At 35.0% G+C, this 15,453-nt stretch overlaps 1 pseudogene; it reads left to right on the forward strand.

Moving 5' to 3' along the window:
- The first annotated feature begins 13,655 nt into the window (after window positions 1-13,655).
- Window positions 13,656-13,774, forward strand: LOC120600242 (uncharacterized; annotated as a pseudogene).
- Window positions 13,775-15,453: the final 1,679 nt, after the last annotated feature.

Raw genomic sequence — 15,453 nt, forward strand, 5'->3', positions numbered from 1 at the left:
ATCCTCGGGTCCCTTTTCTACTCTATGTATTTGAGGGACTGTCTCTCCTACACTAAAAGAAGACTAAAGGTTTGCTCTTTAAAGATGTTGAACCCAAAGAGACTCAGGACTTCAGGATTTCAAGTACAGTAGAATGCAAGGATATTGACTACAAAGGAATTAAGTAAAAAATGTGATAACCTAGTCCTCTTCCTTCATAAGACTTCAGAATTCTGGAAACCAGGCTTATATCTCTCAAGCAAAGTATTAAAAGATTTTGCTCTGGAAAACTCAGTAACCCAAGAGAAGAGATATACAGTTGTCTCTTGGGAGTTCCACGAAGAAATAGTCCAATCATATTTTACATTTGAAGCCAATTATTTATTGATTCATCAAGACTCATCCATGCTAAGAGTTTCTAATTAATATTTTATGTGCTTTACTCTTAAATATAAGTGCTTAGACATAATCACCAGATATTTGAAGAAGCCCTGTAACAAAAAAGACAGTAAACGAAACCCGTCTAAAGGCAAAAGAAACTTTATAGAGAACAAATACAATGTAAGCAAAAGAAAAAATAAAATTGTAATTATTATTCTCACAAAAATCCGAAATGAACAGGAGGCTATGAAAAAGAAGCATTTGTATAACTCAGAGAAATATACTTCTAAATAGCATGCTTACCCTATTATTTGTAGGCCTTTTATTTTTAAAATTGTATATTGACTTTCTACTGTGAAAGAAAAGATTTACATCCTTCACACTCCCATGCATGCGCACGTGCACATACACACATATACATGTGTGAATACATACATACATACATACATACATACATACATACTCTTAGGATAGAATAAAGGTATGTTCAGGTATGCAAGGTCTTGAAATTTTACTATCCATGTGCTCCTTTCAGGAATCTCCTGGATGTTGTGCTGCTCACTCAGAATGAGAGAATGATTAAAGAGTAAAACATTAGATATAGGAAAAAAGAAAGCCAACATAGAAAACGGGAGTGAGAATTGCTAGGATGATGTTCAAAGAAGAGAGAAAAGAGCAAAGCTTTGCAATAGACATAGTGAGCCACTAGCCCAAAGTGGAGCAGGAGGATAAAGAGTTCTTGAAAAGCTGCCTTGAAGAAAATTAATTAAATCTATAGATTATTTGATAGGCTGAGAGAATTGAGAGGAGATTTACATCTCTGGAGGAGATTTTGGAAATAAGTTAGAAAAAAATACATAGAAAAACTTCAAATAAATAAATGCAAGTATGAACTCTTGGGATAACAACTGCTATATGTGAAAAGAAATGTGATATATTCTATTTCTATCTACTTGCTTATAACAGTATAAACAACTAATGTTTATTTTTATCAAGAAATATGATATAACTCTATTGAGAGATTAGGAAAGGGAAAGAGTGCACTTGTGAGTGTGTATGTGTGTGTATGTGAACACATGTGCACATGTGTGCATGCATGATTAAGGAGTGTTAAGGACATAAATATTTTCTTCCACAGTATAAAGTCAATATATAATTTTAAAAATAAAAGGCTTACAAATAACAGGGTAAGTATGCTATTTAGAAACACACTAATACATTCCATAATACACAACTAAAATAATAGACAGTTAATGTCACTGGGAGCAGAAATACTGGATGGAGAGGGATAGGGTGGGGAATGCTATTTTTATTATAGCCTTGTGTAAATATTTAATTTTAAAAGTATATACATGGTTAATACTGATAACTTATCACTTAATGGATTTAAAATAAAACACATGGGATGGTACACTGGTGGGTCCCTGACTACCTCTATGTAAACTGGCCTCATATTATATTGTTGTCTTTGGTCTTAATTAATTCTTTCAACAAGTAGTTTTGAGAACTTACAACATATCAGGAACTGTCCTAGATGTTGGGAGAATAATATGCAAAAATATTACTTTTCAGAAATATCATTGATGTTGTATCACCCATTCTCCTCTATTTTTTTCTCTACAACCAGACATTCTACACATTATAGGATTTAAGGTACATCATATAAAAGCACCATACAAGTGGATATGTAATGAAATGAGGAGCACATTTTACTTTCTTATAAGCCCTGGATAAATTAAAAAGAAATAAGTTAATTGAAAGAAAATAATTTAAAATTATTTTATTTTTATGGTTTATTGGCAGGGGAGAATTTTCATGCTAATTCATATGAAATCTCAAGGGACTCCAAATACTCAAAACGATTTGGACAAAGAAAAATGTTGGAAGACTCATACTTCCTGATTTCAAAACATATTACAAAGCTACATTATCAAAACAGTGTAGTACTGGCAGAATGTCAGACTAGTAGATCAGTGAAACAGAATAGAGAACCCAGAAATCAACCCTTGCATATATGGTTAAATGATCTTCAGCATGCGTGCCAAGTGCCCTCAATGGGGAAAAGACAGTCTCTTCAACAAAAGGTGTTGGGAAAACTGATATGCACATGCAAAATTATGAATATGAACCATTATATTACACCATATAAAATTTATACTGAAGATTAATTAAATACCTAAACATATGACCTGAAAATATAAAACCTTTAGAAGAAAACAGAGGGAAAGATTCATAATATTGCACTTGGCAATGATTTCTTGGATATGACAGCAAAAACACAAACAGCAAAAGTAAAAATAGACAAATGTGAATATATCAAACAAATCCTGTGGCACACTACAACATAGATGAACGTTGTGGACGTTATTCTAAATAAAATAAGTCATTTACAAAAATACACTGTATTTGTATATCAAAAGGCACAACGAATAAAGTGAAATGCAGCCTGTAGGAGGTTGCCAAAGTTTAGGGGTATGAGGTGGGAGAAATAGATGAAAGGGGTCAAAAGATACAAACTTCCAGTTATAAAATAAATAAGTTAAGGGGATGTAATGCACAGCATGGTGATGCTATTGCATATGTGAAAGTTGCGAAGAGTAGAACTAAAAAGATCTCATCGAAAAATAAGAAAAGCAAAAAGAAAAGGCAACCTATGGAATGGGAGAAAATAAGTGCAAATAATATATCTCATAAAAAGTTAATATCCAGAATATATAAAGAACTCCTATAACTCAACAACAAAACATTAAATAATCTGATATTAAAATGTACAAAGGTTTTGAATAGACGTTTCTCTATAGATGATACACAACTGAACAACAAGCATACAAAAAGATGCTCAAGATCATTAATCACCAGAGAAATGCAAATTGAAACTACAATAAAGATCACTAAGAAAAAAAAATGGCATAGATGATAGAAGCTCTGTTCATCCTTCTGGTGACCAAATTGAAGTTATAACAGAAACAAGAAACAAACAGCAAGGAAAACTAATCTAAGATCTAGATGGACAAGCCCTACAGCTAGGGAGAAATCTAGGAAATCACCCTGGAATGGCAGAAGATAGGATGGGGTGAGGACTGAGGCTGTCTGATCCCCAGCAGCTGAGTGGGATGGAGGCAGCGGCAGCGGCAGATGCCTTGTAAAGGGGCCACTTCCAGGAGTGGACTTTTGCTATGACAGACCTGCTCGCTCTGAGCATCAGTGCAGTTTCGGCTGTGCAGGGGGCACTAGGGACTGACATGGGGACGCTGAGTTGTTGAAGTGAGGGCAGAGGTGAAACTTGCTCTTTACAGAAGTGCTGGTGGTATTCATTTTTCCCTCTGTTGAGCCCTGCCCCCTCCTAGTGCATGGACTCAGTGCAGCCGTAGCTGAGATGTCATCAAACTGGATAAGAGAAGTCACTTCTCGCAGAGAATTATCTGAAACTCTTGCCACTCCCAATTTGCGGCACCACACAAGCCACATCCAGGTATATCCTCAGCGAATCAGATGCTCCTTGCTGAGCAGCGCCTAGACTCACACTGGCGGCAGTTGGCCTCGGTTCCTGGTGTGGCCATTGGAGGCAACTATAAGCACAGCATCTGTGGATTATTTACTGAATCTTAACAGGCAGCCCCAGAGGGGCAGAAGTTGGGGCTAAAACTGACCTGAAGTTGAACCCAAATCAGGACTGTGCCGCTGGACACCTACTTCACAAATCCACAGTAATAAGACCGGAAGACTTTGGAGCTTTGCTTAGTACATGGAAACAGACATGGAAAGGCAGCCAAAATGGGAAGACAAAGAACCAGAAACCATATGAGAGAATAGAACAGAGATCCAGAAATAATGGAGTCAAGTAATCTAACAGATGCAGAGTTCAAACCACTGGTTATAAGTATGCTCAATGAACTTATGGGAAGTGTAGATGAATAAGTGAGAAGTTTAACAAAGAGATAAAAAAAAAAAAACATAAAAAATGGAACTGGAAACTATAAAAGGGAACCAGTCAGAAATAAAAATGCATTATCTGAGATGAGAAGTATATTAAATGGAATAAACAAAGTGAATAAAGAAGAAAATCAAATGACCTATATAGAGGATGGTAAAGCCAAGGACACAATAGGAATGGCAAGAAAAAAAGAAGCCAAGGCTATAATAATAATTTAAGGAGCCTATGGGACACAATTAAATGTAAAAATATCTGTGTTGTAGGGGTACCTGAAGGAAAACAAGACATTGAAGAACTATTTGAAGAAATAATTATGAAAAACTTCCCTAATATGGTGAAGAAAATAGACATGAAACCCCAGGAAGCTCAGAGAGTCCCAAAAACCAGGAACCCAAAGAGGCCCACACCAAGACACATCATCCTTAAAATTCCAAAGGTTAAATATGGAGAGAATCTTAAATCAGCAAGAGTAAATCAGTTAGTTACCTACAAGGGAGCACCCTTAAGACTGGCAGTTGATTTCTCAAAAAAAAACCCATGCAGGACAGAAGGGCTTGACACGAAATATTTGACATGATGAAAACCCAGGATCTACAACCAAGAATACTTTATCCAGCAAAGCTACCATTTACAGTCAAAGGACAGATAAAGAGCTTCCCAGACAAAAATAAGCGTAAGGAATTTATCATCACCAAGCCAGTATTGCAGGAAATGTTGTAGGAACTTCTTTAAGAAGAAAAGAACATGTATCAAAAACATGAATAAAGAATGGTAATAACTACATTCTTATCAACAATTACCTCAAATGGAAAAAAAAAAAATTAAGTGCTCCAACCAAAAGATAGAGTAGCTGAATGGATAAGAAAACAAGACCCCTACATATACTGCCTACAAAAGACTCACTCATCTCAGATTGAAAGACACACAGAGACTAAAAGGAAGAGGAGGAAAAAGATATTGCCTTGATAGACCTAGAGGCTATTGCACTGATTGAAATGGGTTGGGTAGAGAAAGACAAATATTGCATGATTTCATGTACATGTGGAATCTAAAGAACAAAATCATCAAAACAACAACAAAAGCAGAAAAAACTCACTTTGTGAGTTTGTTGATCTCTGATCACTATGCTATTCAGCTGAAACTGGTATATTATTGCATGCCAACTATAATCGAAAAAAACTCATTGAATTGTACAATATAAATACAAGCAACTAATAGTCCATTATATTTCAATAAAGATAAAAAATCACTGACTAGGATGGCTATTATAAAAAAAGAAACAGAAAATAATAAATGGTGGCAAGGGTGTGGATATCGGAACACTTGTGCACTGTGGATGAATTGTGAAATGGTTCAATCATTATGGAAAACAGTACAGAGGTTCCACAAAATATTAAATATTGAACTACCATATGATCCAGAAATCTACTTTTGGTTATATGTCCAAAAGAATTGAAATTAGGCTCTCAAAGAGATATTTGCACACCCATGTTCATCACAGCATTATTAACAATAGCCAAAAAGTATAAGACGCCCAAATGTCCATCTGTCCATTGATGAATGAATGGATAAATAAATATACACACAATGAGATATTATTTAGACTTAAAAAGGAAGGAAATCCTGCCACATGCTACAACATAGATGAAGCCTGTGGATATTATTCTAAATAAAATAAGCTATTTACAAAAATACACTGTATTATTTCACTTACATGATATATCTAAAGTAGTCAAATTCATGGAAATAGAAAGTACAGTGGTGGTTATCAGGAGTTAGGGGAAGGAAGGAAAGGGAAATTTTTGTTTATTAAGTATAGAGTTTCAAATTGACAAGATGAAAAATTTCTGGAGATATCTTTCACTATAATGTGAATATACTTAACACTGCTGAACTATACATTGGATTATGTAAAAATTACAGTAAAGTGCTCAAGCTCTTCATAAATATTAAAACAAATATGCATGGATTGCTTACTGTTCTAGCAGCTGAGAGGTCAAGATAAGCTGAAAGAGCTGGAGTTAAATCTTGTGTTATAAAAAAGACTAATATTTCAGGACAGAGGGCTGAGAGTGAAAACCAAAACTCAAGAGAATTTTGCCCGTTGATTCTATGGTAAATAAAGGCAGTGATTAAATTTGACCAAGGAGATAAAATCCTGTACTTGGAAAACTATAAGATTCCGAAAAAATAAATTGAAAAAGACATAAATAAATGGAAAGCTATACCATGCTTATGGATAGGAAGAATTAACATCGTTAAAAGGTACATACTATCCAAAGCAATCTACAGATTCAATGTAATCTTTATCAAAATACCAATGGCATTTTCCCCAGAGCTAGAACAAATAATCTTAAAATTGATATAGAACCACAAAAGAGTCCAAGCAGCGACAATAATCTTGATAAAAAAGAAAAGAAAAAAAGAAAAAAACTGGAGGTATTACACTACCTGATATCAAACTATACTATAAGGTTATAGTAATCAAAGCAGCATGGTAATGACATAAAAATAGACGCATAAATGAATGTTATAGAATAGAGATCCCAGAAATAAACCTAGGCCTATATGATCATTTAATCTATGATAAAAGAGGCAAGACTATACAATAGGGTAAAGACAGTCTCTTCAATAAATGGTGTGGGAAAACTGAACAGATACATGCAAATAATGAAACTAGATCACTTTCTGACACCATATGCAATAATGAACTCAAAATAAATTAAAGACTTAAACGTAAGAACTGAAACCATAAAACTCCTAGAAGAAAACATAACATAGGTAGTAAATTCTTTTGTGAATACTTTCAGTAACACAATAACACACACACACACACACACAATAATAATATTTGAACATGTCTTCTTCTGATCAAGGGAGACAAAAGAAAAGATAACCAAATGGGACATCAAACTAAAAAGGTTTTGCACAGCAAAGAAAGCCATCAATGAAATGAAGACAGCCTACTGAATGGGTGAAGATATTTGCCAATGATATATTTAATAAGAGGTTAAAATTCAAAATATATAAAACTCATACAACTTAACACCAAAACAACAAATAATTTGATTTAAAAAATGAGCAGAAGACCTGAAAAGACATTTCACCAAAGAGGACATACGGATGGCAAATAAATGTGTGAAAAGATGCTCAGTGTCACTAATCATCAGGGAAATGGAAATTAAAAGTACAATGAGATATTGCCTCACACTTGTCAGAATGGCTATCATCAATAAATCAAAAAGCAACAAATGCTGGTGAGGATGTGGAGAAAAGGGAACCTTCAAGCATTGTTGATGGAATTGTAAATAGGTACAGCCACTATGGAAAACAGTATGGAGTTTCCACAAAAAATTAAAAAATAGAACTACCATAAGACTCAGAATTTCCACTTCTGTGTATTTATCAAAAGAAATCCAAATTTGAAAAGACATATGCACTGCTGTATTCACTGTAGAATTATTTATAATAGCCAAGATATGGAAGCTAACAATGTGTTCTTCGATAGATGAATGGATAAAGAAGAGGTGGTACATATATATAATGAGATATTATTCGGCCATGTAAAGAATAAAATTTTATCATTTTCAAAAAACATGGATAGACCTAGAGGGTATTATGATAAGTGAAATAAGTCAGACAAAGACAAATACCATATGATTTCACTTATATATGGAATCTAAAAAACAAAAAGAACAAACTAAATAGAAACAAACTCAAAGATACATAGAACATGTTTATGGTTGCTGGATGAAAGAGGGGTTGAGGGGATTTGTGAAAAGGAGAGAGGGATTGACAAGTACTAGTTGCCAACTATAAAGATAGTCACGGGGAAATAGAATATAGAATAAAAATATAGTCCGTAATATTGTAATAACTATGAATGGTGTCAGATGAGTACTAGACATTTTGGGGGATCACTACATAAGTTATATAAATGTCTAATCACTATGCTGTACACCTGAAATATAATATTGTATGTAAACTGTAATTGGGAAATAAATTATTTTTTTAAAGGCAGCGATTTTCTCAGTAAACTGGCATGGATCCATTATAACCCCTTTCTCCCCCAAAGTTGGCTCTATCTACTGAATATATTATAATGGAACATCACATATTCACATCTGTCTTTGTATCCTTTTCACTGTCTCTTTCATGGAAGGTGCCTAATAAATATTTATTTTATACATGAATGTATGATTTTTTTAGTTTTCAAAAATGCTGAAGAAGTTTTACTATAATGAAAACACTGAATCAGAAGTCAGATAATCATATTATTCCTGCCTTTCTAATAATCCAGTCATGACAGTCATTTGAATTTTGGCAAGTCACAGTCCCATAAATGTAACAGTTTTCATCTATAAAATAGGAATAATATTAATAAAAACAAAAAAACGACAATACTTAGATAAAATTAGAGAAAGCTTTTTGCTGCAGTTGGAAATTGTATGGCAATATAAAACATAGAATTACATTAATTTTGAGAATTTACTACATGTCTTGTTCTATGGTAAGCGTTTTGGGGGATAAAAAAGAAAAAAACAAAAGCACAATCCTTTAACATTCATTCAGAAACCAATGCACTCTATGTAACTTTGAAAGATTACCTTGTTCGCGTTTTAAAAAAGAAATTAGTGACAGGAAATTAAATAGATGGGCACAGATATTAAATAGCAAGCTCTAGGGATAAAATTCATTGAGAAGTTCAAATACTTCAATTGCCAAAACAGCCTCATAGGAAATGATTAATCTTTTAGAAAATGTTGTCTTTTTAAAAAGTGTATTGAAAGTGCTATGAATTGCTACCATAGTTCATGATAATACTGGGATCTGACCACACTATCCTGTAAAAACTAGGAAAGATTTTCATGACTGATTATTGAAATCCTGAGTTATATAACATATATCTTTAAACTCTGAATATGTGTATTGCTGTAGTATATGTTGCAATGATACACACCTAATAGTGACATTTTTAATGTGTTTTTTGTCATGTTGAAATATACAGTTAGTATACTGTTGCTTTATTCTAGTTACTCAGTAAAACGGCATTGCTTAACTTATAGTTTTATATTATCAGCAGCTGACAAATGATGAGCTGGGATCTACATGGGCACATTCCGAGATGTAGAAGTTCTTGAAGCACATGAGTGGGAATAAGACTTCGAAATCACAAAGTTCCAGAGCACTGTTGTAGGGCAATTGAAGGAACATAAATGCATGATGAAGGTGATGATGATGCATCATATAAATCATTACTCTTATTTTTATATTAGTGGTGGTTATACTTAAAAGTTCTTTGAGTTCAGTTTTAAAAGTGTCTTGGTTAATATTGAAAGAGTTGCAAGCCACTCTCAAGCAATCTAACAAAACAAACAAAAATATTAACAACATAAAAAATATTGGAGGAAGGGAACACCAATACTTTTTTTTAATGGCTAATTTCTGTGCTTTTAAAAACATTTTCTAGAAGAGTCTTTGGTCAAGATGGCCTCCCCTCATGACCACATCAAAATTCCAGCTAAACTACAGAACAGTCATCATTGAGAATTGCCTGAAATCTAGCTGAACAGAAGTCCTACAACTAAGGATGTATAGAAGAAGCCACCTCAAGACTGGTAGGAAGGGCAAAGAATGGACAGGTCCCACACCTGCATGTGGTGGTTAAAAATTGGGAGGGATATCTCATCTGTGAAAGTCTACCAGGAGGAATGAGGGGTCCCAGACCCAAATCAGGGTCCCCAGCCCAGAGTTCCAGTGCTGGGAAGAGAAATACACACAACTTCTGGCTGTGAAAACTAGCAGAGATTGTGGCTGAGTGACATGGAGGGATGCAAAAATCCCAAGGGCTTCCCCTAAAGGGCCAATAAACAGGGTTACTTACTAATGGACTCACATGTTCTGAGCTCCAGAGCTGGAATACCCCAGGAACATAGGAGGAGTAACTAAATTGCCTGATTTCAGCATGAGGGCTGGAGGGCAGCTTTTTCTTAGACAGAAATGCTAGTAGAATCCATTGTATCTTTGATGGGACCTCCACAGTCCTGGTGTACAAACTCAGATGGTTGCCCTATCTGAGTCTCCATCACTTTGACTAACACTGATTGCCCTGCCCTGGAGATTCCCTGACACCCCCACCCCACAGAACTTGTGGGCCCACCCAAGCCACTTTTAGTTCCTTTTCCATACAAACAACCTGTCTTGGCTCATGCTGTAGACTTTCCTAAAAATCTCTCAAAGGTTTATAAAACCCAAACGAGCAGGATCTGACCTCTGTGTGTCCTGTACTTCTTGCCGAGCAGCCCCAAACACTGCACTAGTGGAAGACTAAGTTCATGGATTGGCTTTTCAAAACACCTCCAACCCCAGCATGGGAGGTGGCCATCTGCATATTGATTACTAGCTCATGCCAGGTGGCCCCAAGCAGAGCACAGTCTGTGGCTAAACTTGGCCTGCAGTGGGGTTTCTTTCAGGAGGCCCTTGGGCTGGCACACCAAGTGGCCTGTTTCAGATGAGCCAGAGCAACACCCAGGGCCACATCCACATATGACACACCCAGAGGGCAGACTGAGCAGGCACCAGAGACATGCTAAAGTGAATCCTGCTTCATAGAGTCAGCCCCTGCACAACAGCTCCTCCCCTATAGTCACCAACCAGTTCTCATGACCAATCAGCCTAAGGGTCAGTCCTTCCCACTGATGAACAAACAGCAACCAAGGCTCACCTACAATAGGAAAGACACATAGAATCCATACAAGGGACAAATCTGGAGTGCCCAGCTCAGGTGACCAGGGAAGACTGTACCACTGGGTCCCATAGAACACCTACCTACTACTAAAGCCACTTTGCTAAGACTAAGAGACATAGAAGTACTACCTAATAGAAACAAGCAATGGGAGGCAGCCAAAATGGGAAGACAAAGAAATATGTCCCAAATGAAAGAACAGACCAAAGCTTCAGACTAAACAAAATGGAGACAAGCAATCTACCAGATGAAGAGTTCAAAACACTGGTTATAAATAAATAAATAAATAAATAAACTTAGAGGAAGAGTAGATGAACTCAGTGAGAACTTCAACAGAGAGATAGAAATCATAAAATAATAACAAGTTAGAAATAAAGAATACAATGACTGAAATGAAGAATACAATAGTGGAAATCAACAGTAGATTAGATGAAGCAGAGAATCAAATCAGTCATTTAGAAGATCAGGTAGCAGAAAACACCCAATAAGAACAGCAACAAGAAAAAAAAATCCAAAAATATGAAGATAGTTTAAGGGACCTCTGGGACAACATCAAGTATACCAACATTCACATCATAGGGGTACCAGAAGGAGAAGAGAAAGCAAGGAATTAAAAACCTATTTGAAGAAATAATGATGGAAAACTTCCCTAATCTGCCAAAAGAAATAGACATATAAGCAAGCCCAGGAAGCCAGAGTCCTAAACAAGATTAACCCCAAAGAGGCCCACACCAAGACATCATAATTAAAATGCCCAAGGTGAAAGACAAAGAGAGAATCCTAAAAGCAGCAAGAGAAAAGGAGTTACTTACCTATAAGGGAGCTCCCATAAGACTGACAGCTGATTTCTCAACAAAATCTTTGCAGGCCAGAATGCATTGGCATGAAATATTCAAAGTAATGAAAAGAAAGAACCTACAATCAAGATTAGTCTTCCCAGGAAAGCTATCATTTAGAATCACAGGAAAGATAAAGAGCTTCCTAGACAAGAAAAAGCTAAAGGGGTTTATCAACATCAAACCAGTATTACAAGAAATGTTAGAGGATATTCTTTAAGAAGAAGAAGAAAGATAAAAATATATATAATAAAATGGCAATGACTACATATCTTCCAACAATTACTTTAAATGTAAGTGGATTAAATGCTTCAATCAAAAGATAGGGTGCTTGAATAGAGTACAAGATCTTTACATATGCTACATACAAGAGACTCACTTTAGATCAACAGACAAACACAGAATAAACATTAAGGGATGGAAAAAGATATTTCATGAATGGGAATTTTAAAAAGCTGTGGTAGTAATACTTATATCAGGCAGTCTTTAAAACAGGCTCTTACAAGAGACAAAGATGGACCCAATAATCCCTCCTCAGGACATATGAATGCATATGTTAATTGCAGCATCATTTACAATAGTCAAGATGTGAAGGCAACCAAGGTGTCCATCAATAGATGAACAGATAAAGAAGAGGTACTACATATATACAATGGAATATTACTCAGGCATAAAAAAATAATAATAAAATCTTGCCATCTGCAACAACATAGATGGACCTACATAATGTTGTGCTGATTAGAGTAAAATCAGACAGACATAGATAAATGCCATATGATTCCACTTACATGTGGAATCTAAAGAACAAATGAATAATAAAACAAAACAGAAACAAACATAGATACATTTTGATGGTTGCCATATTAGAGGGAGTGTGGGTAAAAAAGGGGTAGCGATTAAGAATTACAAATTGGTAGTTAAAAAATATTCATGAAAAAGTGGGTTCTAAATAGTCATGAGAATGTAAAATATAGCATAAGGAATATAGTCATTAATATTCTAATAACTATGTACGATGTCCAATGATACTTGATTTATCAAGGTGGTCACTTTGTAAGTTATAGAAATGTCTAAACATTATGTTGTACACTCGAAAGTAATATAATATCGTGTGCCAACTGCCAAATTATAGTATAATTTAAAAAATATACTATAAAAGTAATTTCTGGTAATTTCTCTCCTAACTTAGCTGATGAGTAAGAAACTAGGAAAGAAGAACTGCCATCAATGAAGCATGGGCAGGTAGAGGCATACTCAGTACCAGGATGATCAGTAGTTATCAAACTGATTAATAGGTTGTGCATTGCAGAGGATAGCTAGTAAAGGCTTTATGAAACAATGCTAAAAGTCACACAGTAATAAACCAAAATAAATACTGAAGTATTTATATTTATAACTACTAAAACTTTTATGATGACCTGGCTTCTGGAGAGAAGCACTACATAAATAACATTCAGTCAATCAAGTTTTCTCAGCATTCATTAGGGTCTAAACTAAAATCAAGTCAGAAAGGCTATTAGAAATGTCCCCTATGTTGAAAATTTATTGTAGCTTCAAACAGTTTTCTACAGTGTGCTGTTTTAATGTTATCTTTTCAGCTTTTCTGCAGTCAAAATAAAACAACACTTGCTTCAACAATCTCCCATCTGATATAACCACCCATCCAATGCATTTGCTGCAGTAGTACTTTGAGGAGAAGATCTTCCACATCACTCTTTGTTCCACTGTGAAAACCAATGAAGAATATCATTAAGAGGCTATTTTATTAAGAACTGTCTTGTCTTTTGGCCATGCCATCCTGTACAAGCCCGATCCTGTCTGATCTCGGAAGCTAACCAGGGTCAGGTCTGGTTAGTACTTGGATGGGAGACCACCCAGGAAGACCAGGTGCTGTAGGTGTAAAAAATAAAAAATAAGGGATTGTAAGCTGACAAGGTCCTTCCAATCTGTGAGGTCAACCAAGGGTTGCCTTGCCTAAAAACAACAATAACAACAACAACAACAACAACCCAAACAAACGAACAAAAACAAAGAACTGTCCTCTTTCTGATAATGACCAAGAGCTCAGGTTTTACTTTGGCTACTAAAAAGCTTAAACACAATTTGAGACTCAATATAGCAGTGATGTTTTCCTTCATGCCCTAAATATTTTTCTGTGTTATATTAAGGCTTGATAGCTTCCTACTATTTAAAACACAGATTTCTCTTATTCTTTGTGTATAATTCATCTTTTAGAACAGTTTGTTATATATTTATGTTATAAGAAGCCTTAAAAGGCCTTTTTCTTTTTGTAAGTTGTTTGGATTTTTTGTAAGTTTGAAATATACAGTACATTGATTAGATATTTATATAGTTTATAAAATGATCCCCCGAATTGCTTCTTCTCTCCTCTGGTTTTCCACCTGGTCAATATATTAATACTAACTGCATTCCCTATGCCATTTTCCCCATCCACATTACCAGCTATCAACTACTAATTTATACTTCTTTAACCCTTCATCCCATTCTCCCAGCCCTCCAATTCCCTCCCCTCTCCATCACCAAATTGTCCGCTATATTTGTGAATCTGTATTTGATGAGTTTGTTCATCTTGTTTCTCAGACTCCTCATATAAATGAAATCATATGGTATTTACCCTTCTCTGTCTGACGTATTTCACTCAGAATAATAACTTCTAGGTTCATCCATGTCATTATGATTTCAATTTTTTTAATGGCTGAGTAATATTCCATTGTATATATGAACCATAACTTCTTTACCCAATCGTCTGTTGATGGGCATTTATGTTGCTTCCATATCTTGGCTATGTAAATTGTGCTGCCATGAATATTAGGGTGCTTAGATTTTTATGAATTATCATTTTGGTTTTCTTGAATAAATACCCAGAAGTGCAATTGCTGGGTCAAAAGTATATCCATTTTTAACTTTTTGAGAGACTTCCATACTGTTTTCCATAGCGGCTGTAACAATTTGCAACCCCACCAACAATGCATGATGGTTTCCTTTTCTCTGCATCCTTGCCAACACTTGTTCTTTTATTTATTGATGATAGGCATTCTGACAGGTATCAGGCAATATCTCATTGTGGTTTTAATTTGCATTTCTCTGATGATTATCGACCTTGAGCATCTTTTCATATGTCTATTAGCCATCTGTATTTCCTCTTTAGAGAAGTATCTATTCAGGTCTTCTGTGCATTTTTTAATTGCATTATTTGATTTTTGTTGTTGAGTTGTATGAGCTCTTTATAAATTTTGGATATTAACCTCTTATCAGATGTATCATTAGCGAATATCTTCTCCCAATCAATCAGTTCTCATCTCGTTTTGTCGATGGTTACCTTTACTGTACAAAACTTTTTGGTTTGATGTAGTCCCATTTGTTTATTTTTTCTTTTGTTTCCCTTGCCTGGGGACATATATCCAAAAAGAAATTACTATTAGTAATATCAGAGAGTTTACTGCCTATGCTTTTTTCTATAAGTTTTATGGTTTCAGTCTTACACTTAAGTATTTAATCAATTTTGAGTCTATTCTTGTATATAGTGTAAGAAGGTGGTCCAGTCTGTTTTTTTTTTT

The sequence above is a fragment of the Pteropus medius genome, unplaced genomic scaffold, assembly GCF_902729225.1.
Source record: "Pteropus medius unplaced genomic scaffold, Ma_sr-lr_union100, whole genome shotgun sequence".
NCBI classification, from domain to species: Eukaryota; Metazoa; Chordata; class Mammalia; order Chiroptera; family Pteropodidae; genus Pteropus; species Pteropus medius.